General features: G+C 37.2%; 2 long non-coding RNA genes across 3 annotated transcripts; one reads left to right on the forward strand and one right to left on the reverse strand.

Annotated features, from left to right (window-relative positions):
• Nucleotides 1-1,934: 1,934 nt before the first annotated feature.
• LOC139797205 (uncharacterized) lies at nt 1,935-27,126 on the reverse strand. Of its 2 annotated transcripts, XR_011726345.1 has the most exons (5): nt 26,394-27,126; nt 17,079-17,211; nt 16,602-16,663; nt 8,138-8,294; nt 1,935-4,502 (listed from the first exon to the last, which is right to left on the reverse strand). It is a non-coding gene; the product is annotated as an uncharacterized lncRNA (long non-coding RNA). The 2 variants fall into 2 exon arrangements; XR_011726346.1 differs by lacking the exons at nt 1,935-4,502; nt 8,138-8,294 and adding an exon at nt 14,992-15,073.
• LOC139797206 (uncharacterized) lies at nt 5,503-9,605 on the forward strand. The gene is made up of 2 exons (XR_011726347.1): nt 5,503-5,677; nt 9,496-9,605. It is a non-coding gene; the product is annotated as an uncharacterized lncRNA (long non-coding RNA).
• Nucleotides 27,127-27,519: the final 393 nt, after the last annotated feature.

The raw sequence follows: 27,519 nt of genomic DNA on the forward strand, positions 1-27,519 counted from the left end.
TGATAAGATATCAGGGATTCTGTATGCAGCTTTAACTGGTTTTTCAGCTCCATATACTTCACCATTATTGTTCAGGCCTTTAAAATCAGAAATGTGGGTAAGTGGAAAGAAAATGTGCTTTTGCAATCAATAGTCTTGTTAGAAATAGTCTCCATTATTCTGTCTTGCAAGCCTTGCAAAGGACTTTGCAAGTCTCTCTCTTTCTGCTGAAAGATTATGTTGTAGCTTTCTATAACGTGCAGACACAGCTAAATATCTTATTTCCTGAGTGGTAATGCCTTTTTCCACAAAAATCTGGAAATATTGCTTTTACTTCTTTCAATTCTCAGGTTCCTACCCAGCCTAAGAGATTCAGATGGCTTATTTTTTCCAGAAAGAAAGAAAAATTCACCCTATCTCATACATCAGAAGTGTCAGAACATTTGCAAAATGACAGTTACTTGAAAAGGTCACGATTACAATAGGTTTGCACCCTTTCATGTGACAGTACCCATAAACTTTTGCAGCAAAAAATCTAAACTGAAGCCCATACATCCCACATTGTGATCTTTCAGATTTTATCATGGTCTTGTGATATGTCATGTATTTCTTTATGTTTCAGCTGCTAAAACTATATGGACAAAGGGGAACCTGATGATTTGTCTTAATAGAAATACAAATTCCTAGACTTCACTTTTTTAAAAAAAACAACATGATTTTGATTTCCAGAAGAGTTTTAAGAATAAAAATTAAATAAAATTCTAAAATGTGTTGCTAAGTGCATGCTTTAAAAATATTTTAATTTTGGTCCCAAAACAAAGGGAGTGCTTAATGATGCTTGAATGCTTGTGGTTGATAATGTTGTGAACAAGGGCACAATTTTGCCAAACCCTTGCAATTTTTTGGAACTACTGAATTACTCTAGGGGGTTGTTCTTCTGTAGGTATATTTGCACAGAAAGGGATATTAGGACTCTGGTAAGGGAATACATGAAACCATAGGAGACTAGCTTTGCCTTAAGACTAGACAGTGTTAAAATCACTCTCCACAGCTTTGGGAAACAAGAGTCTTGGTTTTGCATTTAAATCTCTTTGGCAATATGTACTATGTCTCCCAGCCACTTGGCTATTTGTATAATTTTCTGCATTCAGGGGTCTGCAATAGTTTAAAACAAATTGGGCTGAATGGGGATCTTAAACCATTTCCTGACTGGGTGTCTTCTAGTGCTTAATGTGCCTTTCTAGGTCTTAGTTATTTCCTTTTCATAAAAAAATAATTGCTCTTAAAAATGTCTGGTTGGATTTTCTTGTAAAGAGCCCAACTGAGGAGCTGCAGGCAGATTAACTGGGCCGCTTCGTTTAGTAGGCTCTCTGAGCTTTGAAGAATGCTTCAGAAGTATGGAATAAAGCTCTTTTTCTTCCTATTTTAACACGGGCTAGCAACTTCCCAGTCTTCTAATTTGCTGTCCTGTTGCACTGGAGTTCATTATCTTTGTGTTACAGTTTAGTAATTCTGCCTGAGTTTCTATCCTTTTTCTCTTGTGAGTCCCTGCTGAAAATGGCAATACAAGTAACACAGCAGAAGCTTGTATACAGACAGAAGATATAATGAGAATAGCACTTCTCGTGGGAATTAAATGCTGCATTTCAGGGTTTCATTTGCAAATATCTGCAATGGAAAATCATGTTTAAAAGTGTTTTCAGATTCACTGTTTGGAGTCTCTTCTGTAGTATGTTTGCAATGCTCACATTATAAAACAAGGGATGAAGATGGTAGTTGGTTCAGGGTTAGATATGCAAATTTGGAGAAAACAAAGTCAGAACAAAGTTGTTTTAAGGTACAGTAAAGACAAGACTGACTTTAAACCTACAACAGAATTCCCAAAGCAATTTGCAAACACTGGTTGATGATATATTTACAAAGGTGAAATTAAAAGGAAGACGTCAAGTGACTTATCCGATGTTGTTTGGCCAGATGGTGGCAAAATCCATGTCTTCAAATGACAATACCATGTGCTGACTTCAGAGGGAGATTATCACTTTGGCTTTGAACAAATAGATTATGTTCTCAGTGGAAAACCTGACCAAGTCTTGTACCAGTCCAGAAGTCCTTTACAGCATAATAAAAGGTGGGGAGAATGGGTATGGATAGTTCTCTCATGGAACTGCTAATTCAGTGAAATGCCTAGCTATTGTCATAACTATATATATCTACAGCTACTAATTAGGGGGGGTGGGGGAGAAAGGATATACAGCATGATAAAAAATAATGTCCCATGTATGAAATTTGTTCCCTTTGGCTTTCAAATGAACTTCCATCACCTCCTTTGATCTTTTAAAATGAGACTTGGAAGAAACTTAAAATGTCAGCGTGGGTATTTTTGCTTTTTATGGCAAAGAATGCAAAACTTCCAGGAAGGTAACCCCGGTTTTCAAAGAGATCTTGTCAGTTCTGCTGATGTCAGTATCAAAAGAAGTTAATAATTATGTAAAGAAAACACATTTCCCTTAGTTACTTTCCTATACAGAATTTCTCAGGTTAATCACAGCAGCAGATCTGCAGGGATAGGTTCTGTGCACCTTCACATTTGCAGCACATTGTCTAAATGCTAACAAGTTCCTACAGGCAATTATAGCATTATATGTTCTCTGGCATGACTAAAGTCATGTTTGATAGGCTGCAAAGAGAATAAAAATCTAGTAGTTATCTTAAACATGTATTTCTTATACAATATTCTTGTACCAAAGGAGTGGGCTGCCCTTTTGCTATTTACAGGTCACATGTTCTGCTATGGTGGGCATCACTGAAAGGGGACTACAGCATGTACTGAAGGAGAGCAGGTAACATATAGAAAATGGTGAATGGATTGCACTTCTATATGATTAGTGTTTGAGACAAATAAACCCCAGTATTATTATTTAGTATCATGAGCTCTTCAGCCAGAATGGGCTCTATTCTGTGGAGTGTTGGTCCTGATTTTGAACTGTGACCACGTCTAAAAGCATGTTAACTTGTGAAGCTTTGTGAAAACTACCCAATGAGAATTTAATTTCTAACTGAACTGCTATCAAGATCAGTTCTGAAAATCACCCAGATAATGAAAGTAATAAAAATGCCTTACTGCAAACAAAGCAGCAATCATTCTTTCTTTTCAGTAAGGAATAAAAGAAATTCTAGTACAGTAGTGCTCTTTGGATTCTCTTAGAATGCAACAGGGTAATCCTGTCTGAAACTTCCTTTGCTTGGGACTATGTAGGATGATTCAGACAATTCATGACATCTCCAATTCTGCTCGACAAGAATTATCAGCAGAATAGCATACAGTAATATTTATTATTTATTTTATTTTACTATATTTTATTATGGTCCATTTTACAGAATTTTTAAAGATCTTATAGCTTAAAAAGGCGTGTTTTGCCCATTATGATTCTTTCAAAGCAGTACCCATGGAAAGTAAAAGGAGCTTGGAAATGCTAGAAATTCAGAATTTCTCACATACTAATTTGCTCTCCTTTGGATTTTTCATAATGACAAATCAGTCAGCACATTCCTGTGCCTTAGTTTCCTCAGCTGGAAAAAGAGTGGAAAAAAGAGAAGCTGTGCTAACTCCCACATATATTGGGAGGATAAATGCATTCGATAGGCTTGAATGGAGGTCTTTACATGAGGATATTTACAATAACCAAAGCTTTATTTTGTCTGGCCTCTCATCAAAAGAAACACAGGGTTAATTCTGGAAGCTAATTCTTCCAGCTTTGCTGTTGTATAAATCTAACCTTGGTATTATTCAGTGCTATGTTCTAAAAAACACCACATTTTTTTTTCTCTCTCTCTCTTTTTTTTTTTCCCCCCAGATAGTACTGCACTATAATTACAATTGCTGTAGAGGCAGGAGCTAAGCAATTAAATTCCCCATAGGTGTCGCATGTAATTGTTCCTGGCGAATCAGAAGATTAAACATGGCAACAACGCACAGCACAAGAGAGCCTAAACTCAGTTTTTCCTGTAGAACTGCAAATAGTAGCAAATCAAAAGACTGTTCTCCTTAATTACCACTGTATGAGGCATCAAGCTAAAAGCAGGCTCACTCTGTAATGTTTTCTATACAACTGCAGTATGTACATACAATGCAAGCCTTTATGCACCACCTAATAGACAATATTATACACACAATGATTGCTAACTTTCATTTTACAGGGAGAAATCACTGGTGAGCGTAGGACATTGGCCTCTCAGCTTTCCCAGCAAGTAATGTGTTGACTAAACTAAGGGAACAGTTTTACTTCCTGAAGCCAGTAGAGACTATTTATACTTAAACACATTTCTTCACAACTTACAGCACGTTGTATTAGGTGAGAGTTTGTGAGCTGGATGGGCTGCAGTCTCTGCGAGATTTGCAAGCCGGAGCTTGTGGAGCACTTCACCAAGTTTACACATTTTCTCTCTCTTTATTCTGCAATCAGCTCCCCTGCTGATCAGAAGTCCATTTGAGACTTGAACTCAAGTCATCAAGAGTCAAAGAGCTGAAACAATAAAAGCAATGTGGGGCTTGGGGGAAGAAATTGTCATTCTTGTACTTTGACATAATATATAGCGATCCAATCAACGTATTTTTTTGTTGTTCTAAGCCAAAATAAATTTTAGTGCAAGCTGAAATATCCGTCATTATCCTCCCTACTGCTTTTGCAAGGATTTTATATAGTTTCATATCATTATCTCTTTAATCAGCCTTCTAAGTGTTGTAAGGCAGCAGGCTAGCCCTGTAAGGAGTTTTTTCCTGTTGTAGGTTAACTGCTTGTTGCGATTTCCATTCAGTTGGAGAAACCATCTTGCTCTCTGACATATTTTACTGATTATCAGGGTTACTGCATACACTGTGCCCTGAATTTTAATTGTCCTCAAACTACCAATTTTTAGTGAGCAAAATGGGAAATAGTTTTCATGAAATCCTTCGGAATTCAAATGCTGTCTTTGAGGAGAAATAGATTAGTAAGATTTACTGATTCACACATCAGAAGATTATAAATCAGCCTTCCCATTTATGAAAGGTTCACCTGAGGCATAAACAAGGGAAAGGAAACAGTGAAAATCCTTATTTAAACATACAGTTATTCATCTTGTAGCAAGTATTATTTTAATTACTATACCAGGTCATCATCAGCTTGTAAGTGGATTTTAACTTTGAGCATATTAAACTGTTTTTACCTATTAACTTAAATAACTCAATTGTACTAAAGAATAACTCCAAACAGTTGCAGTTTATAAGGGTTTCTTTTAGGACCATTAGTACATCCAACAAAGTTTTGGTTTTTTCTTTTTTTTTATGTTAATAAAATGCAATGTTGGAAAAACAAAAGTGAGAAAAAAGGAATTTATCATTAAATTATAAATTTTCAGATCATAATATTAAAATGGTAAGTAAATCAGATGCATAGTTTTAAAATTTGTAACAAGTGAGTCAGAAAGAAAGAAACTTAAGTTTCAAACATTTGTTAATTACAGCACAACACATCCATCTAGGAAGCCTAGGTGCTATCTTTCCAGACTGTAGTTATAAAATCCATTACTTCACCTTCTTGAAACGACAGAAATTATTTTGCCTTCCCTCAGATCATTACGGTCCAGCCAACTGCAGAGAAGAAATAAACTCTCTAAAGCAGCTTGTAGTTCCATGTATTTGCCACCTGTTAATTAAAAGGTAATGTCCATAATCTGTATTTTCATTAGTAAAAGGATAAAGAGAATCATTAAGAGAATTGTTAAGAAATAATGTAGCCAAGGTAACACCATGTTGTTGTGGAATTAAGATACACATATTTTTGGACCATTTTGTTAGTGACGATTACTCTGCAGAAACCAAAAATATGCATTATATATGTCAGCAAAGAAGTTGCATCTATATTTATACCTTTAGAAATGTTTTAAACACTGCGGAATGAACCAGCCTAAACATGAAATGCAATGTAGATTTTTTTTTCTGATTTGCATGAATTCAAAAGCTACTGTTAAACTGCAAAGATACGGAAAGAGATGAAAAATATACTAATGAACATGTTGCAATGAGACTCTCTCAATGACTCTCTCAATGCCCGAGTCTATTTTCCTTCAAACATGGTCTGATTTGTAGTTGTTTGAAGTTATTAATAGTTTAATTTTATTAGTTCCCTGCAGAAAAACCTGATTTACATCTTGTGCAATTAAGTGATGAGTCAGACTCCATCACATACTAATCTCCATTACTCGAATGCAAATGGAAGGTGACCTCCACATGTTTTTGACATTGAAAATACAAAAAGCATTCTGAAAAAGGAAATTTTGCGTTGTGACTAAATGGAGTGACTAAATTCTGACTCCAGTGACATGGTAATTAATGAACTTCTGATTTTACACTACTTTAAATTTTACAAATGTAGCTTGTAGCCATCTGGTGAAAAAGGTAATCCTGCAAATACAGAAAGAATATTTAGGATGGGAAATAGTCTAACTTGTGTGCTGAATAGCTATGTGGGAATTTGCTGCAGTAATTACCCTCCTATCATTAGTGACAAGTAATTGCTATAGCAACCCCATTGCCACCTGTCTCACACACACTCTCTCTTTCAAACACACACACAGAGGAGACGCGCACACACACACACACACACACACACGCTCACTACATATTCATAGTACTGAAACAAAAGCAGAAAAAGCAGTAACTTTGTCATTTCTTGAATCACTTTTTTTCTAATCAGCAGAATGAAACCTCTTTTTCCCCTGCCAACTCCTCATAAATATTTATTGAAAATAAAATGTTTGTGTTGTAGAAAGTAGTGCTGTTCAACCAAAGTATCTCTATTCAACACCAGTGCTCTGAGGCAGAGAAAAGAGAACTCTCACAGCATGCTTTCTTTTTTTATTTTACTGCATACACTGGGCCTGAGACTGATTTTGCAGATATGGATGGGACATCTCACAAAGGCAACCATCTGACGTATGTAAAACTGGTACCATGTTCAAAACCAGGGCAGCTGAGATGCATTCTTTTGCATTCAGACACATCTAAACCACCATGTTTTCTGCAGCTTTCTGTTAGCACCAGGTATTGCTTCATCACATACAAGCACAATCTGTACACAATATTTTTATCTTGTTGGCAGTGGGTAGATAGAGACTGAAGAGCAGGCTGGCTATCAAGGTTTCATTATGGAATCATCTAAGTCTGGTTCTAATCTTCTATTACTCTGCTACTCCTGACAATGTCAGTGGAACTGGACTGTGAAATCTTGAAATAATCTACAAGAATGACAGTTTCTTTGTATTTTAAAGTACAAGAAGTACACTGCTCCCGATGATTAAGCAGTGAAAGAAAAGAACTGCTGCTGAGCCTTTTCTCCTGCAGCTTACAAAATCCCAGCCTTGCACCCAGTAGCAAGCGATCTCAATGTGGTGATTCTCCCAGAGCAGCTTGGAACAGGCTAACAGCTCTGTAACCACTAGGTGTCATCAAAACACCAATAAACAGGGTTCAGATGTGCAAATTAAAAAACACTGTATTTCTCTAACCCTACCACTCAGCATGTTCTAATGCGTAGAGGAAATAAAACAGCATTTAAAATATGAAAGAACAGCAAGGAAAAGCAGGACCAGCACACCTTGACACAAGCCATTTGTGTCCCACATTCTTGTTCCACCTCTTTTGATCAAAAGAGGCTGTTCATACTTACTACTTGATATCCATACTTTTTTCCTAAATAAGACACACATATTCCCATTATGCTTACTTCATCTAAAAATAGCTTTGTCCTACAGTTCTTCATGCTGCTGGAGAAGGGAGATGTCTAAAGAAGTACAATACTATTAAATTTTTTTTCAGATAAAAAAATGATACGAAATATTAGGCCACATAAAAGGTTTGAAGCAAAAATGAGATCTATGCAATAGTTCTATAGAAATGAACCCTACTGTCTTCATTTTTTGTTTAAAAATTGATTAAAAAATTCAGATCAACTGGGTCATAGTATTAATTTTCAAGTGATGTCTGAGACTTTTAATAAAGGCACTAAAAGCTTTATATGTCAAATCCACAGAACAACTCACTGCATCTGCTAGCAATCTGAATGTTTTATCTATTTGGTTTAGACACTCACATCAAGAAACCTACTTCCTATCAACTCACCATTTAGTGTGGAATGGTTGGCTGGTCATGTGAAGCATGAGTAGACTTCAGCTTTCAAGAAGGAAACCCATGTACTGTCCCTTATACTATTTGTCTCATCTGTTTCTGATTAAATTATTCATCCTTTTTCAGATGTTTTATCTCAAGACAATATGGCCTGTCAAAATACAGCGTTTGCAAGCAGAAAGTCGTATTCATTTCCCAGACATGCATAGTCCTGTGCTCAATCTTTAAACAGTATGCATTAAGCCGAGGCATTTGTTGGTATATTATGTAATTATTTGTTGGTAAATTATGTAATATGTTGGTAAATTCACCTATGTCTTCAACTGCTAAACATATTTGAGGATTAAAGGGCCACATATATTGTTAACGAGAAAATTTCTGCCTATTAACAACTAGGAGTACTTAAATTAACAACAAGAAAAAAGAAAATCCTGCACACATGGAAAATATTAAATGTGGTTTCAAAAATTTTATAGTAAGAGTTAATAGTTTATGATGAAGAGAAGACAGTTGTTTTTTTTTTAATGCACATCAGAAATGATACTGTGCTATGAATACATCGCAGGAGAGAGATAACAAGCTGCCAGTGCTCTCCTCACACGTCAGGGGTGCACACCTAAACAAAAACCTGTGATGGTATTAAAATCCAGCAACTGTTCAAGACTCAAATGTTTAATAGCACATGAACTTATTTCTGCCCCTGAAAATTCAGAGCCTGATCTCTTTCCTATCCTGCTCATGAGACAGCTCCTCCCAGAGGAGGAGGCAGAGCTTCCTTCCCAGGGACTGTTCTCTCATAGGATATCGTTCTCTCATAGCTGGGCTGATGCTTGAGAAAAAAACCCATTGCCAGAGCCTTTCTGTTTGCTAACAGAAATAGTATGCACAGCTCTGAAGTCCATGGGCAGCAAGGATGGTTATTTCTCTAATGTAAGGGAAATGACAGAAGAAAATATCCAGTTCACACCTGACTGTGGGTTCTGCAGACGTAAGGATCATTCTATTAAAGTCAAAGCCCATTAGCAGTGTGTAAACAACATCTTAGACACTGACTGTTCATGTTGAATATATTTTTAAATGTTTTCAGTTCTCATTCAAGGCAGAAATGTCAACACTTTTGCCAGACAGTAAAGGGCAGACATTAAAGGGTGCTACAATCTTGAGGCTGCCATCTGTTATCCTTGAGTGCCAGTCCTGATGGAAAGGAGAGGTGATACTTAAGAAGGATGACAAGGGAGAGGCAGTGGGAGGGATTGAAGGGGGGGGGAGGCTTTGTCAGGCATTTCTGTTGCTCCTTCACATTGACTTTTCACTAAAACCTTTCACATAAATGATTTTTTTTCTTGTTCCAGAGATGAAAACTGCTGACCTCTCAAAATCTGCTTGGTATCTTATGAAATCTCAGTGCCTTATACATGTGATTCAAATACAAATAAAGGATTGATGGCATTATAACATCTTATACAGAAGGCATATTGATGGGGATTCATGAGTCACAAACAAATTGCACATGTGAAAGCAAACTGTATTGGAACACATTGCACTTCCATCCAGAGGCTGCTTTAGGAAGTTAAATACTATGCCTTACTCACCATGGGGGAAACTGCTTTTCAAATGGAAGGGGAATATATACTCTGACATAAATGGATGTGCAAAGTTCTTTTCCTCTGTTGCCAAAAAGAGGGAGAAACACCATCATCATAGCAGGATGGCAAATGTCTAAGCACCCAGAGAATGCAAATGATGTTCTTTCCTCTCCACTGGACATATGCTGAAAGGGAATTAATCAAAAGATCCCATGTAAGTAAGGATAGTAAGGATGAGGAAGTCAGAATAGATTTTACCTTTGTCAAAGATCAGTGGTTTTATTTTCCTTTCTGACCAATTTGTTCTACCCCTAAATCATGAAATCTACATTTACATCCTGGTATTGTAAAATTCTAGATCTCTAGCTGCGATCACAGATATTTGGAATAACTTTAGTCAGCAATTTTTTGTCATAAAGAAATATAAATTCAGCTAACGAATTTGAATGGTTACCAAAGTCAGTGTGTATTTTGAACCCCTATTGTCCTTCATTATAAAACTCAGAATAAATTGTACTTCAGTACAACTCCACAGTTAGCTGACCACTAGTATATTTACACTGGTATGGCTAAAAGCAAGGACAGCAAACATGAAAAGCATTGGACCAGGATGTTACTCTGTTCAAAATTATGAGACTGACTGGTACTCAAAATCAAACATTAAAGATTGAGGTTTCCATTTGGAAGCATCACTCACAATGTAAGTTAGAGTATTTCCCAAGATAGGTCATGGGGAAAATAACGGGTAAGCCAGTAGCAACCTGCAGAGTCCTTCTATCTCCTTGAAGACCGATCATATTTTTAAAGTGAAAAACTGGGGTGTTGGGTTCAGGGGTTCTCAGGCAAACATTCTGGTGCAGGGAAAGGGAAGCTGGCCAAGCACTCAGGAAAAAGTATATATAAAGGGAGGGCACTCTTCATCTCACTCTCGGTGCTAAAAAAGAAAACTGGGACACTTTCTAGTAAGGACATGTTGGGATAAATTTTTATGACTCTGTCACCTCTTCCCTATCTCCACTATCAGTTTCATTCATTGAAATCTAGCTCAAGTTTTGCCATCTTTTATCAACATGCACACCACCAATTTTATACATCATTTATTTTACTTTTTCTGAACTCAGTGTCGACAAAGCAGTTCTACCATTCTTGGCTCAGAATCTCCCATAATTTTCCAGTCATTAACTTAGGATGTCTAAGAGAATTTAATCTCTCTTTTCAGAAATATTCCATTTCATTTACAATTTCCTTTTCCTCCTGTATAATCATTTTGCACTCTGGGCCAACATGTCAGGGCTGAAACTTCCATCAGCCATTACAAGGCTCACGCTTTCCCCCTTACTACATTCTTACTACAATGCCCTCCAAGACCAAAGCTTTTCCGTTGATTAAAAACTCACCTTTGTTTACAACAGAAGTATCACCTCACCATACCTCTACACCTCTCACATGTATACCCCCCTCCTGCACTACCTTTTCTGACTGGAAAGTCTGAGAACATAGCCAAAAAGGCAATGATGAATTTTGCATGCAGGGAGATTACTTGTGTTAGCTGCGTACTTTGCTGCCTCTTCATTCTCCCCAGCCCTCTGCTGTACTATTGTAGTAGCTTTCACAATATTTCATCAGAATCAAAAATTCTCAGATTTATGGTAAGAAGAACGTACACTTTATTGCTATTCAATACGTTCTTAAGCAAAAGATGGTAGGCAGTAAAAGAAAATTATCCTTCAAGAAACCTGCCTAGACCAATAATGGAGGAGGAATGCCAAACAGTTTCCCCAAAGATAACTTGAAAAATAGATTAGACTATAAAGAAGGTAACTGGAATCCTATCACATTAACAAGAATACTATCAATTTATAAGTGCATCAGATGCTTATGGATACTGATGAATATTCTATGTTATAATGGTAGAGCTATTTAGCAGGAAGGACATTTAAGCAATTCATGAAGGAAATAAAATATGTAAATAAATAAAAGCTAACTTGAGTACAAGTGTATTAGTACGGTGAGTTTGTGGAGTCTCTGTATGTGGAGATTATCAACACCTGGCTGGACATCTTCCTGTCCACCTCGCATGAGCTCACTGTATCTGAGCAAGTGGTGGGACTGATGACCTTCCAACCTCAAGTGTTCTGTCAGTCTATGATCCTCCCAAGATAATTTCTTCCACTAGCTAGAAATAGCCAAGTGCTCGCACTGAAACTATGTTGTTGCAAAGCAGGATATACAGGATAGATCCTGTTGATAAATATGATCTTGTTATCACCAGGAAATAAACTGCCAGTTAATTTAATTAATTTAAAAAAATAAAACCACATATCAGATGAAAGCTAGCTTGGAAGCAGCCCAGAGGTCAGAAACTGAAATTTTTGATGTATGCTTGATTATCTCAGTCTTCAACATATGTCCTTGCGTGATGCTGTCTGTACATTTCTGAAAATGATGAAGACACTCCACATTTCCAGTGGGTGTAGGAACAGCGAAAGCAAGCAAGGAAATGAACTTCCTGTATAATGCAATGGAAATAGCATCTCTATGCCCATCTGAGCCTTCATTTAACTAGCTAAGATTTATAGTCAGTCTAACATTAGAGAGCTAAATTCATTCAGGTTAAATTAGCTTACTGCAAGTAAAAAAGAATATTCCAAGCTTTGTAATTTCTGAATTTGACACTAGGCATAGATACTTTGTGGGAATACAGGTGATTTGAGTTTGGCTTTTATGTAAATCTATGTAAACTACATCAGAACAACACAAAATTCTCTATTAAAACTGTAAGACGATCAAAAACTCAAAAACTTGTAAAATAATTCTGCTGGTATTAAGGAAGTCTGTACAAGAAACTGAAGTTTTGAAAGGAATTAAAATGATCAAGTTTTCACTAATATTTCACTAATTTGAAAAGAGTTTGAGCCTGATTTTTCAGAGTATTTTAAATCACAAGCATAGATCCAACTCATTTCAGTCACAGCTGTGATCACTTGGCACTTCTGTGTATCTGCCAAGGATGACTCAAATAGGTACCCAGAAAATGTGGACATTTTTAGCAGCCATTAGCAACCATATGTGAAAATTTTGGTTTAAGTGTCTCGATTACCATCACGTTAGAACTTTGTGGTAGATTCAGTTTTCACTGTCACAATTCAAATCCCTTATCCTTCACCTGCCATTTCCAGACATACTCTGCTCCTACAGACTTTCCAAGTTAACATGATAGATGAATCAGTTTTCTTTTGGTCATTAACCTCCCTCACAGTTTATCTTTGAAAAGCTTCCAGAACATAATGTAGTCTATTCAATTAGGCAAAATGTGAAAAAAAGACTTGCAAGAACAGATAAATAAGGATGACAGCCTAAAACGTACATGTGAGGGCTGAATTAACATTGCTGAAGCAACCTCAGTTCTTGGGTTTCCTAAGTTTTGAGTTTCTAACATAGATATTCAACATCCTTACACTACAGTAAATACAATTTCTGATTTTTTCCGGGGAGACAAATAGCAAAAACTAGCTGCATAGTAAGATGCAACTATCTTGCATATAATCACCAGCACAGAGCCTTAGTAGTGTATCTGGCAAGTAGCAGGCTACAGCCTTTAAGCTGATGGTACAGCCATTTTGCCAGTATGCTTCACAGGTATTTGTCTCACACAAGAATAATTCTGGAGTAATTAAGCAGGAAATGTTACAGCTACACTGGCAGATTGTTGCTCTGTAGCTAATGAACCTGTAGTCTTACCACGTTTATTAGAATGGATGCAGTTTGCTGACATGCCTCAGCATGGACTGTTGGACCTGTCTATTTAAAGTGGAGTCCACAGAACTGTATGGGGCCTGTTGGCTGCTGGGTGGAGCTGAAGGGTGCCTAGTGCACACACTGTTAAGAATGCCTAGTGTCTAGAAAATTACATTGCTCAATTCTAAACTTTCATACTGGTATCTAGTATGTGATATTCCTTACTACAAGATGAACTGTAATATCTAAAAGTCTGTAAGCTGCCTGTATTTCGATGGAAAACACCTGAGGTTTCTGCTCCAAAGCATGAATGGCCCAAGAATTCTTCATGAAAGGTTATTTTTTCGCATTAGCAAATCTTTGGAAAGTTCTCAGCATCCAACACCAGACACATGAATTGCAGTCCAGAATTTGAATATTTAGCAAATTTAAATTTAAGTCAAAACTGAATATTAAAATGGTAAAGTGTTAGACAACTTTACGTCTAGGTATTTTGTAAAATTAGTGTTTTCATGTGGGAGCATCTGTAAATACGACAATATAAAATTATTACCTCTTTGATAGCTTACTCCTTATCTGATGTCAAACAAATTAAAAAGCACAATGCAGCTGCTATGATCCTAAATTACTGTCTCCCCTATATGTGACAGGGTATGTAACTAAGTTTTCATAAGGCCTCATCAGAAGGAAAATGGATATTTATTTTTGGTAGCTGTGGAGAAACTTTTTACAAGGATGGGCAGCAAAAGGACAAGGGGCCACAGTTTCAAACTGAAAAACGTAGATTTAGGTTAGACATTAGGAAGAAATTTTTTTCTCCTGTGAGGGTGGTGAGAGACTGGAAAAAGTTGCCCTGGAAAGCTGTGGCTGCCCCCTCCCCAAAGTGTTCAAGGCCAGGTTGGATGGGCCTTTGAGCAACCTGATCTACTGTGAGGTGTCCCTTCCAACCCAAACCATTCTGAGTCTATGATTATGTATAAACTTGTGTGACTTCAGCAAGATATTAAAGATAATGCAGATACCTCTCAAGGTCTCAAATGTAATAGATACATATCCTACATCAGAAAATTAATCTTCTGTCTTAGTAACCTCATTATTGTGACTCTCAAAATATGAGTAAACCAAAGACTGGGGAAGAATTTTGGTATGACCGTCTTTCATGATATTACTAATATTTTATAATATATGGCAGTGATACATAACCTTCAGCGGGCAAACCTTTCCTGGGGCACGGCGCTCCGATGTCAAAGAGGTGTTCTCACCAAGGTGCACAGTCAGCGCTTCGATTTTGCTGCCTTCAGACTCGGCCAGCCTCATTTGGTGCTTCTGCTCCAGACTCAGCTGACCTCCTCCTTTGGCTGCCTGAGAGTGAGCTGAGGGGGTGTTGGGAAGCTCCCCTTTTATTGGCCCCCCAATCCTGCTCATGTGCAGCTGAGGCAAACCCGAATTGGGTGGGGGCAGGGGCTTAACACAGGTGGGCTTGACACAAGCTCACGCCTCCCACCTCGTAATTAGCACCTGTGTAGGCATGCTCAGGCCATTCCTCTACACATTCTGCTACAACCTTTTATGTATGTTTACAAAGTAATGACATAATTGTTCATGCCTGCATGATAATGAAAAGTGTTGATGCTTCCAACTAGATGATATAACATAGAGACAGTCTAAAAATTTGTCGATGTAATGTTTCCTCTATCTGTACCTCTTAAAAAGTAAAACACACATGCATACATATCTAAACATGATTAAGTGGATAAAGTAATCATATTTTTCATATAAGTGCCTTACTTCAGTCTAAGGCGTATTATCCTTACAGAGCACAGAATCACAGAATGGTAGGGGTTAGAAGAGACCTCTAGTCCAACAGACCCTTGTCCTTCACAGACCCTTGCTGTACCCTCACCAGCAGTTCCCTGTCCCTCCTGGACCTGGGAGCCCAGAACTGGACACACTACTCCAGATGTGGCCTCACCAGTGCAGAATAGAGGGGGAGAATGACCTCCCTCGACCTGCTTGGCACTCTTCTTGGTGCCCCCCAGGATGTCATTGGGCTTTGTGGCCACACGGGCATACTGCTGGCTCACAGCCATCCCACAGTCACCAACACTCCCAGGCCTTTTTCTACAGAGCTTCTTTCTAGCAGGCCAGGCCCTAAACTATACTGGTACAAAGGGTTACTCCTATCTGGTGCAGTACCCTTCACTTGCTCTTGTTGAATTTCGTAAGGTTTCTGTCCAACTCTTCAGCCTCTCCAGGTCACACAGGATGGCACCACAGCCTTCTGATATGTCAGCCACCCCTCCCAGTTTTGTGTCCCTGACAGTGAGTCTAAGGGTACCCTCTATCCTTTCATCCAGGTCACTGATGACTCTATTGAACATGACTGGACCGAGTACTAACCCTGGGGAACACCACATATTATGAACCTCCAACATTACTCTTCATCACTAATGCCAACCCTCTCAGCTCCAACTTTGAGCAAGCTTTCAATCCACCCCCCTGTCCATCTAACCAACACTTCTAAGCTTGCCAATGAGGATACTATGGGAAAAGCCTTGCTGAAGTCAAGGCAGGCAACATTCACTCATTCACTGGCCTTCCCTTATCTATCAGAACACCTGGTTTGGTTTAAATTGAAATACAATATATGTAATTGTGAAACGTTTTATAATAAGTTTTACATTATTTGAAAATATGAAAAGAGGTTTTTTTGGTTTTTTTTTTTTTTTTTTTTTTTTTTTTTGTATTTTAGACTAGTGGCATGAATCAATCTACTCCTGTAGAGGAATGACAGAAAGGGTCATTTATGTCTGACATAGAATTTGCGTAAGAACAGATTTTTTTTTTTTTTTTTTAAAGTGTTTCTCTTTCAGTGTCATTACAAATAACACAAGGCTGTGTCATCAGTTCAGAAAAACGTGCAATACAATCTTTAACCATTGCAATTAACCACTGCTTCCTTACAGAAAAAGGGTAGATCGTGGGCTACTTAAATATCCACAAATAAATACTAATATATTTCCATTTTCAAACATTCTTTGACAAAGATTGATTTAAGATTTAATTTTCAAGGTCTGGGAATTAATATGGCCACTGTACATTTCTGAAGAAACAAACAGTTTATTAAAACTGACCTGTAGGAAACTTAAACACAGCAGGAACTTAATAACCTTTGTTCATTGCAGCTTTACAGAACCTAGAAAGGAGGACAGAGCATAAGTACTGCTTAGCACATTTGATATGTTACAGTTGGAAAACTGTAACCATGAGCAGCTAATCTAATTTAAAAAAAAAAAAAAAACAGAAGTGATTATTAAGCTTCAAGGGAGCTGCAAACAAGTGTTAGTGGTTGAAGAATATGTGGGACTTCCATTCAAACAGTCAAATTAAGTGATCAGCCTCTATTTAGGAGCCTTTTCAATATATTTTATACCCCAGGGAATCTAGATCCAACCAAGAGCCATGGCCTGAGGTTGTTCTGCCTACATTTGCAACAGCTTGAGGTATTCCATCTCACGTGGCTTAGGGAAATTGCTGCCAGCATAAACCAAATAATTCCCTCCCTCTGGTCCTCAAGAATAGCTGGAAAGTGTAATCTCTCATTATCAAACCTTCTGTTTTATTCTGTCCTGCTGTAACTCAGTGTCACTGGCCTTGTTCACAGACATCTCATCTTCATCACCGATACATTTTTTTAATGTGACAGAACTGTGTTTAGTAATCATGAGCCTGACAGATATGTATCTGTAAAAGAAAAAAAAATAGAGGGTAAATGTGGAAAATTTTCATCAGTTTAATGCAAAAATGTATACATTTTTACCCATGTAGGTTCACACATTTCAGTCAAACAGATAAAGCCTTGATAATGATGTAACCCTATATATTCTTCATTGAGATAAAAAAGATGGCATCCTACTTGAAGATTTCTTGCAGTGTTTATTTTCTTCATTCCAACAATTCCTTCAAACATACTAATTTCAATAGCTTCAAATTTAACCTGTAAAATCCAACCTTGTATTTTAGATTTATCGTAAGTTTTGTACTATTGTTTTTTTATATGTTGGCAAGTCTATCAGTGTAAGCAGATTTCACTTTGAATAAATGAATTTGCCACAGCCACAAAGTAGCCCAGAGGTACAATCTTACCATGCATAAATTCTATATATTGCATATTTTTCCAGACAAAAACTTTTAGATATAATTATTCTACCTTATCAAAATTACTTCACCTGACTTCCATTAGCAACAGGGATGCCCTATAGCAAAACATCTGAGCAATCTGATTTTTTCTGAGCAATTCAGATTTTTTTCTCCTGTCATGTTATCATCCTGTAATTCACCCATATGTAAATGAGAACCTGGGTAATTCCTCTGGATTAACTGCAGACCAATTTAAGATATCTTGTGGATGCAAAATATTGTGGCATGATGGGAGTAGGCAGGTTTCACGAAGCTTCGTCAGATTATTATTAAGGAGAAAAGGTAGACTGCTGAACTGAAAGAAGGAACCTACTCTACAGAAAATAGGAGAAACTTCTGAGGGATTTTTAAAATGCTAAGTAATTTGCCCATTTCATGTCTATCAGTACTGAATGATGATATTCAGTGCTGAACCTTCACTACTGCTCAAACCAACAAGGCAATCCTGCAAGAAGCTGAAGGCCTCGTGATCTTTCGTTGACAGCAAAAACTCTCAAGCAGATCTCATTTCCTTCTGGTCTGTAGGAATATGCTGTACTAGTAGCAGGGGAAACAGCAGGGAATGCTACAATGCCTCCAATGGCATTCTCCAACATCTTAAAATAGACTTATGAGAAAGGACAGAACCAAAGTACTGTGACGGGACTATCTGGGAAGAACATTGTGTTCAATATTTTATAGTAAATTAGAGGCAGAATCAAGTATGAAATAGATTTTCTGAGACAATTTCTGTACCTAGCAATTCTTCATAAAACAGATTACATGTATTTTGTCTTTTCTAGTAACTTTTAAGAAGTGGTTACTGGATATTAGAATGTTATGTAAGTGTAATGCACGATGAGAATAATAGGAGGCAAAAAACCAAAAGGACATACCTGAATTTATATACCCCAAACTATACGGGGTATAAATATAGAAAACAGCAGAATTGGACTGGATGCTAAGATAAAGTTCTTCACCATAAGCGTAGTGGAAAAATGGAACAGGTTACCCAGGGAGGTAACTGGGCCTCATCCCTGGAGATATTCAAGGTGAGGCTTGATCTAGTTGAGGATGTCCCTGCTTACTGCAGCAGATTTGGACTAGATGACCTTTAGAGGTCCCTTCCAACACAAATTATTCTATGGTTCTATATACTGAGAGTTGCCTCAAATGGCTATTAGAAGAAGTTGGTCTCACACAAACTCAGTGAAGTGTGATACAGTATTCTTTGCCAAAAGGTGTCACTTGGAGAAGAAACAGGAAAAGGTTTACAAACACAGTGTTATCACATCCCTTGAACAGGGTGTTCTTTCCCAACCATCTTAATTTCATTTGTACCATCATGGCTAGATTTAAATTCTAATTCTTCTCAACAAGCTCCTTTAGTAATATTAAGGGAGCTTCTCTGTCTAACGCATTTCCAATAGACCCCAGTATTTTGTTCCTAAAAAGAACTAAAATTAGAAGTGCAACTAGAAGCAGTTTAAGACAAGAGGGAGAAAAAGAATGTCTGGATCAGACCATCTCCGACACCCCAATCACTGGACATTAGCTCACTTACATTATGCATAACTGTTCTTTCTGTAAGTCAATGTTCACCTTGCCTTACACCCTCTAGTTTTTAGAATATCACTAATTTTACTGGATTACCCTCCAAGTCAATTTACTGGATTTATTCCACTCTGTTTTACTGCCGGAGGGGATTAGGGCATGGAAAGAGCTGTACAATTGTCTCGTATTTACGTTGGAATTTCTTGAGAATTCCAGCTGTATTCTTTATTGGAAATTCAGTGGTTTGTCACTATCAGAATCCCACTGTTGTGGATGGAGTGATACACTTCACTTTTAAGAGAGAAAGAGCTGTAAGTTTCTTGATATAAAACAGTGATTTAACAAAGTTTGATAGTAAATGTGATTGATAGTGGTTTCACAAGATTCACTGGCAAGGTACACTTGGTTTATGTCTACCAAGAGATCAACATCCACAATAGATCCTTTGTATCACTTAGCTAAGACTGTCAAAGTTCCAGGGTTTATTCCCAGTAACACTGACTATCTGATGTGATACGGATTCTCTCTGTAAGGAGTAACCTTTAGAAGCATCCCTGCTCCAGGGGAAATGCTGGTGTACAGCGCCACTGTCATCCCAGGAAAGCCCAAAAGGCTCTTGGGCTACCCACCATCTGTGACAAAAGATGATGGACTCATATTTGCATACTGGCCACAGATGCCAGTCTGCTCCAAACCTGGTTTTAGTAGGACACTGACTACCACTGTGTCTAGGTGGGTGCATTGCTCACCTTAGCACTTGGAGCACCTGGAGCAAGCTGGAACCATCGTGACCAGATGCATCTGTTCTACTGCCACTGGTGGTTATCACTCCAGCAAGGTTGTGGGAGATAAAGGGAGGGGAGGGGGCAGAGCACAGACACCCTCATTTTTAAAATTTTTTTTTAATTGCAGATACATAGACAAATATGTAAGGAACTGCCACCTGTGTAGACAACCTAATTAACACACTGCCCAGTATTGCACTTGCCAACCATCAGATTAACTAGTGCTGCTCAAACCTTCCCTATTATGTTAGTAATTCCAAAGCTGCTACTGCAGAAACTTAGGTGTTTTATATTGAAAGTCATTTGACCAACACATTCATTTTCCTCAGCAACCATACAGGAGTGTGAGACTTATTCAGTAAAAAGACTTAATTCAGTAGCAGAAAAAAATGACAGACTCTAATAAACAAAGAAGACCAGACAATTTAATATTGGGTTTTTGGTTATGCATGATCTAGCTGAATTTTGCTAGTCCCTATTGCCTTTGACCATACATATATCCCTGGGTGAACATATGTATGATTACATATGATTTTGTAATGATATCTCAATTTTTCATCTTCTTTGTTCCAAAGCCTTTATCTTGCAAAAAGGAACTTGGTTTCCATCTTGCAAAGAGGGTATAGTACTCATTCTCAGTTCCCATTACGCATTTGCACAGGTCAGTAGATGGTTAGGTACTGACTGCCAAACTACAAATGTAACATAATATGTCACTGTGACACTTGTAGTATCTCTGTATGATGCAGTATTTTGCAAAGACACCTGCTACAATCCTCAGGTGGCTACATTTCTCTCAGAGAAGTTCAAGGTCAACCATGAGCTAAATTTTTCCGTGTGAGAACGTGGTTTATAACCAACCCTGCAGACAATGGATTGCATGACAATTGCAAATTGTTTTTTTGTATCCAGTTCTATTACCTGCAGATATGTTTGTTTTCACACTTTTTAATAATTTTTGTACTTACAGTGTTTGCATGTGTCTTTCAAAGTAGATGTTTTAAAGAAGCTGAAGCACTCAAAATCCCATGCAATCTTGGTTACAATGCCTGCTTACAATGATATTGCTTGAGATTTAGAATATACCAAAATTTAAATTAAGCTATTTAGGCCTTGGTGATTTTGTTAAAATGGCTCATTTCCATAAACAATGATAAAATAATTCTAAACTTAAAAAAAAAATCCCATTGCATCTTTTAACTTCAGTTTTTGTTTTGAGTTGTATTTAAAGGGGAAGTGAGATCAGTATTTAAAAAATTACCTTTATTTTTTTTCCTTTTAATTCTATTATCTAAGTATTTATTTTAAGTACCTCATCAGCTGTTAAGAACTCTTGAGTATGTGGAGCTGTGCAGGAAGTAAATAATGTGGAAGCAAATAAAGGAAACTGTTCGTCGGTGTTTCAAGTGCTTCGAATGGCATAAGCTGGGCCACAGTCCCAGAGGCCCACTTGATACTGTGTGAAGGCAAGACATGAAATCCAACAGGCACAGAAAACCCATCAAGAGGGAATGATGATGTGAAGGTCAGCCAGCTTTGACAGAATCACTGGTAGAAGCAGAAAAGAAAGAGACCAGTACAAGAATGCTGAGAGGGATTTTTCAGAAGTTAAAAATAGCAGGAAGTTATCTGGCTCTTAAATCCATTGGAACAAAGGGTCATTTGTCACACAGGAAAGACAGATGGGAACACAAGGTAGTGCATGGAAATGTAAGTAGATGGCAACCGGTCTTGTCACAAGTACTCAGTAAGTAATGAGTACTGATTTCACTGACTATTACTATCTACATCTTATCCTCTTCTCCAGTTTCATTACTATTTTTTAAATTAAAAACCCAAGCAATATAATATTTTTTCCAGTTTAGTTCTGGTTTCCATAAAAACTAAATAACAATTTGTTTTTTATGCAACCAGTCAGTATTGATGCTGTCCTAGGCAAACGATGAATAGCTATTTTGGCCTGGTTCTTAAAAATGCTGTTTTGATATTTCATAGTGAGCTCAACATAGGAACTCTACAGCACTTGGACTGAAACAGGCATTTTCTATGAACTTGGCTCTATACTCAGGGAAAAGCATTATCCCAACAGCTATATTGTTACCAGGTCATTTCATGAAGATCTGCTTAAAAAGATACCTGTGTTACACTTTTCTCTTTTGCTCTCCAAAACAGTATGTTGACTAAATGTAAGCAGAACTGTTTGTGTACATCCCTGAGTCCTTGCTAAGCTATTTTTTTTCCTAAGCAAGTGACTTTTAAAATCTTTCTTCCTACTGTTTCATAGCACTTACTCTCTTCCATTACTATTTTTCTCTTGCATACTTGAATGAGAGAGCCCTACACCCACCATCACGACCTATATATTCACTTACAGTGAAATATTTTCAAAGCAGTGACCTTCCAGAGCAGGCTACAAATTTGATAGTAAAAGCCATTCTATTGATGCTTCTCCTTTCCTTTGTTCCTTTCTCTTAAGGAAAGTAGATTGGAAATACAGCAATTATTCTGCTTGGACATTGAAAGGGATTTCTGAGCAACCTTGCACAATTGAACTGGCACATGTGAAAACTGTTTCTGACTCACTGAGCTGGCATATAGTGCAAAATCAGCACTGGCAGGGTTCCAGACAGCCTGTCACCAACACTGGATATTGCAGTAAGTACCAGTTCTGAGTATTGTATCCAAATTGGTTTTATTGAGTTATTTCATTCAATGCTGCAAGGTCTGGCTTAAGAAACTAAAGCCTTCGACTAAAAACAGAGACCACAGTGGAAGTAAAAGTATGTCAGCTGAGCTCTGGTAACTGAGAATGCTATTAATAAAAAGACTTGGCTTTAATTCCTTTCATTGCCTCTAGTTCCTTACACAGGTTTTTAAATCTTTCACAATAGTATCAGTTTATCAATTATGAAATAACTCAGAACTCCCCACACACAATACAAATAGTGACTATACAGTGCAATACCCATAATTTTCTCAGCAACATTTCTTTTTCTGCTAATAAATGTTTTATTACTTTTTAGTTGGGGAATGAAGGAAGGGACCCTAGGAAACTGTTCTCTTATATAAGGTAATTAGGTAAATATTGATATTATAGTCAATGAATCAGTCAATTTCTCATTTCAGTTTTAGCTGGGTCACATTTCTTTCACTTTCTATAGACTAGGGACCTCCACAGAGACAGCAATCACAGTTCAGCTACCCATGGAAGCTTATTAATCTTTGATAATTCAGTTGAATCTGGGCTGTATGATTGGTATATAAAAACTGATAGCCACTTTGGACAAGACTTCTCCCATTTGAGCTCAGGCACATAATAAGGACCTTCCAATACACTTGATGTAATATAATTTACAGGTCTCCAATACAGTTCACGTATTAAACACAGACTTTAGAAAAAGACAACATGGTAGAGGTAAAACTAAGCAGTACATGGAACTTCAGAGTAATGGAGCCTGTGGTCATGCACCCTGGATGCCAGAAAGACTGTAGAGGTCTATAAAGTCTGTGAGGTCTGCTCCCACGTTTCTGTTAAGTGGATTAAAGGCAGTGTGCATCACCTATCCATGCCTCAGTACCTTCTTTGATTGCATAATGGACATACCCACGGGCTTTTGGAAAAGTGTAATGGACCATGAGAGATAAACTGATCTACCCTCCTTTTGGAAAACGGAATGAAGTACATCTCAGATACTCCTGATCTATCTTATAAAATCTAGTCCTAAAAAAAAAAGTTTCAGCACTGGATTTAAAGATGGTCTGACACATTGCAAACAATTTTTAGTTGCCATGTAAAAACTTTTAAATTGTAGATGCCTACATGTAGAGAAGAGACAATGTAACCTACTAATGTTTTGGGAACTGCTAGAGCGTATGGTTTTCTCTGCAGAATCAGCCAATACTTTGATACGGACTAAATCTTCTGTAATAGCAAAACTAAATTCACCTGGCTTATCGCAATGGTGATATAAACGTATTAATTTACAAAATAAAAACAGCAACATAAAAGATAACAGCAGTAAGAAGACAATAGGTACAGAAATCATAAGATGACTACTGAACTTCTCCCTGGTACTTAGCAAGTTCCAAAAGTTTTTCTCACCCTATTTGTATCTATCAGTCAAGCTAAAACACACTTCATGGTTTCTGGCAGATGTACAATCCTGCATCTTCAAGCTGTATTAATGGAAAGGAATCTGTCAGTGGGGAGCCATACTTATTTTTATCGCAGATTATGTTTGAGAGCTATTCATATTCAGACACCCCACCCCCCTATCTCCCACTCCTTCTGGTTTCCTTAATATTAACTTAGTGGTGAAAAGTCTCCATCACTCCATTGCCTTCCCTTCCCAGTTTTGAAAATGCAATGATCTTGGGTATGCTTACATGCCATTATAAACTGCTGAAATACTCAGTGCTTCTCAGAGGTGAATCATCAACAAATCACAAATGAAAATGTTCTTTCCTACCACTAAGTCAATGCTTAGTCTTTGGTACCTTTATGTTTATACTTTACATTTCATGAAAATGTGTAAATTGGCAACTAGAGTTCTGTAATGCTTGTTTTTTATAAAGATTGTGTCATTTTGTTGTTTTTTGATTAACACGACGTAATAAAATCTGACTTGGGGGTGATACTGAGCTTAGAGTAATCTAGGCCACGAAACCTGTAGTTCAGTCATACAGGTTAGTCTTGATTCAACATTCTGCTACAACTTATCTACACCTGTCTGTTATTATACTTTAAATTTATGTGGTATTTTGCAATGACCAGTTTAAATTTTCTTTCCCACAAATTTAGGCTATTCTTTGTCATCACAGGTTGTCATCACAGGAAGCATAGGCCAGGCGAACAATATTTTCTCTTTCTTACTGCCTTCACTCAGTCTTTCTAGCTACTTTCTTCTAGTCTGTAATCACATACCATGTTTCCAGATCTGTCCATTTTAGTTCCCCTTTTCTGGACTCTGTCCAGATGTGCACAACTTACTTTATACATAATTCTCCTAAACTGGGTGGGAGTTCTATGGCTGATATCAAGCAGACCAAAAGGGTAATTCAATATTCTTTCAATAACAAGGTATGACACTTGTATCAGATTTTTTTCTGGAGAGTCCCTCCCTCACCTGTTACTGCCCATAATATATCTGTATAGGTGATCAGTGATGCCTATAGCTAAAACTTAAGACAATTCTTCCTGTTGAGCAGCAGCTTCTAAATTTTCAGCATCATCTTTTCAGTTTGTGAATAACTTTTCTGAATACAGTTATGGTTTCTATTATACTGGCAACTTCTCCTAAGTGGTGTAATCTTTAAATATGATGCCTGTTTTCTATTCCATGATACAAATCAATACTAAAATATTAACCCAAATACAGGACAAATCCTTGTGGAACCTGTATGGATATATCATTTGAGCTAAATTATGTGGAAGGGTTTTCAGTTCACTTGGTAGTTAACTGTCACTATTCCCTAATCAGCTTCTGAAGACGTTACGGTGGACAGTGCTAAAAGCCTTATGAAGTTAATATAAATGACCTCTCTTATTATGTTTACATACACACAAGTTTACACATTCTTCTCAAAATTACCATGATGTTCAGTCAATGTATTTTAAGATACAAATTTTGCAGAATGTAGATGAATGCAACTATTTCAGATGAATGAGCATGATTTTAGTTGAAAAATACAGTGAAATTCATGTACTTGTTGATACTGGAAATGTACTGTTCTAGGGCTTGTTCATGCAGATTTTCCTGCAAACAAAAGGTTTCTCTTAAAAAGTGAGTATATGAAAATATGTACCTTCAGTGCTTAGACATGAGGCCTCAACCTTTATGAAAGAAAATTGCCAAAGCTTTCAGTATACTCTCCACCTGTAGTCAGCTGATTTTCTCTATAGTCTATTTTTTATACCTTCAGCTTATGAACGTGTATGCTTCAGTTCTTTGAACCAGTTCTTCCTAGACCTGACAGACTTCATGGAATTTGGTTAGCAGGGCAACAGCCTTTCAATCCCTGCTGTAAGGAACCAACTTTGATTGTCGCTTTGACAAAAATGGCTTCTACTCTTAATGGTTGTAGAATATATTGTGTAGTGTATATTGTGTAGAGCTTTACTAATCAATTATATGGTTAAATAATAATAAATAGTGAAATACCTGAATTGTTTTGAAAAGATATCTAAGACATATCCTCCTATTTTCTTGAAAGAACACTAATGATGATCCTACATAACACACTAAGTACCTTTATAAACCAGTCTGCCCTGGCTTAGCTTTATTCAGAATTTAAGACAGATTTTGCTTTGGAAATCTTTATATGTCCTATGACCTATGCAGCTGGTAAAAACCCACCAACAGCTATACTTTTCCAAATGCAGAACACAAAGAGAAAAAAATTACATACCTTTCATGTGGGACTTGGTATTATCTGAAACCCTATAATCCAAATCTCATTCTGTTTCTTCAATTAGTTGAGTGATTTCCATAGGTGTGCCTGCAATCCAATCAGTTTAAAAACAGCAGTAAAAAACTCCTTAATTCACTGAAGGACATCCTACTCATGGATTAGCACCCAAGTTAGCAAACATAAAAAAGAGTGTGATGTATTACAAATATCCTGATTGTATCATACAACTTATCCCAACACAGATTCGTCAGTGGTATTTGGGATAACCACTCCTGTGGAACACACTGCTATTGCTAAGGAAGAGTATGTATTAAAAAATCTTGCTGAATCTACCAGCAGAGAAAGGTTTCTCTGCCAAGATGATCTTGTGAAACACTGTAATAACTGGTTAACACTCATCTGGAAGTTTTAAAAAGGGTGTTTACATAAATAAAATATCATAATCATTTTAGACATACAGAATATGTTATAGCTGAAATTATCTACAGTAACCTTGTTAATACTTCGATTTTATGGGTGCTTTCTTGAGAACAAAGGATGTTTTTGTTAGATCTAGTTATTAGAATATGAGATGTATTTCTGAATGGAGACAGCAATCATTCATAGTGCCTCACTAAGAATACTGCTTCTGGTGACAACAAATTTCTCTTCTTTAAAACACAGTAAATATGGAAGCGCTGGGAATGGGGAACCCTAATATGAAGCACCCTACAAGAAACATTAAAGTATTGTGCAGCGCATTTTCTCCTGTTTCTTAGTAACAAATCATTATTATTACTCTGTGAGTTACAATGAACACACAAAAGGAACATTTAAACAGGAAAAAAATATTACCAAGCAGGAAAACACAGCGAATTTCTTTCTACTGGTGCAACATTGTACTGGTGCAAAAAACAAGCGTGTACTTAGGCACTGCCATGGCTCCAACGTTTGGGCTGACAAAAAAACAGAGATCAGAACTGCTCTCCATTACCACCACCCCTCCACCCTGCCACGGGGTGATAAAAAGGAGAATAAACACGAGAAACTTGGAAGTTGGAAATTAAAACTGGAAGAGGTTTACTAGAACAGGAGGAGAAAGCAGTAACGCGTGGATAAGGAACAAATACCCAAACACATACAA

Source organism: Heliangelus exortis, chromosome 5 (genome assembly GCF_036169615.1).
Source record: "Heliangelus exortis chromosome 5, bHelExo1.hap1, whole genome shotgun sequence".
Classification (NCBI taxonomy): domain Eukaryota; kingdom Metazoa; phylum Chordata; class Aves; order Apodiformes; family Trochilidae; genus Heliangelus; species Heliangelus exortis.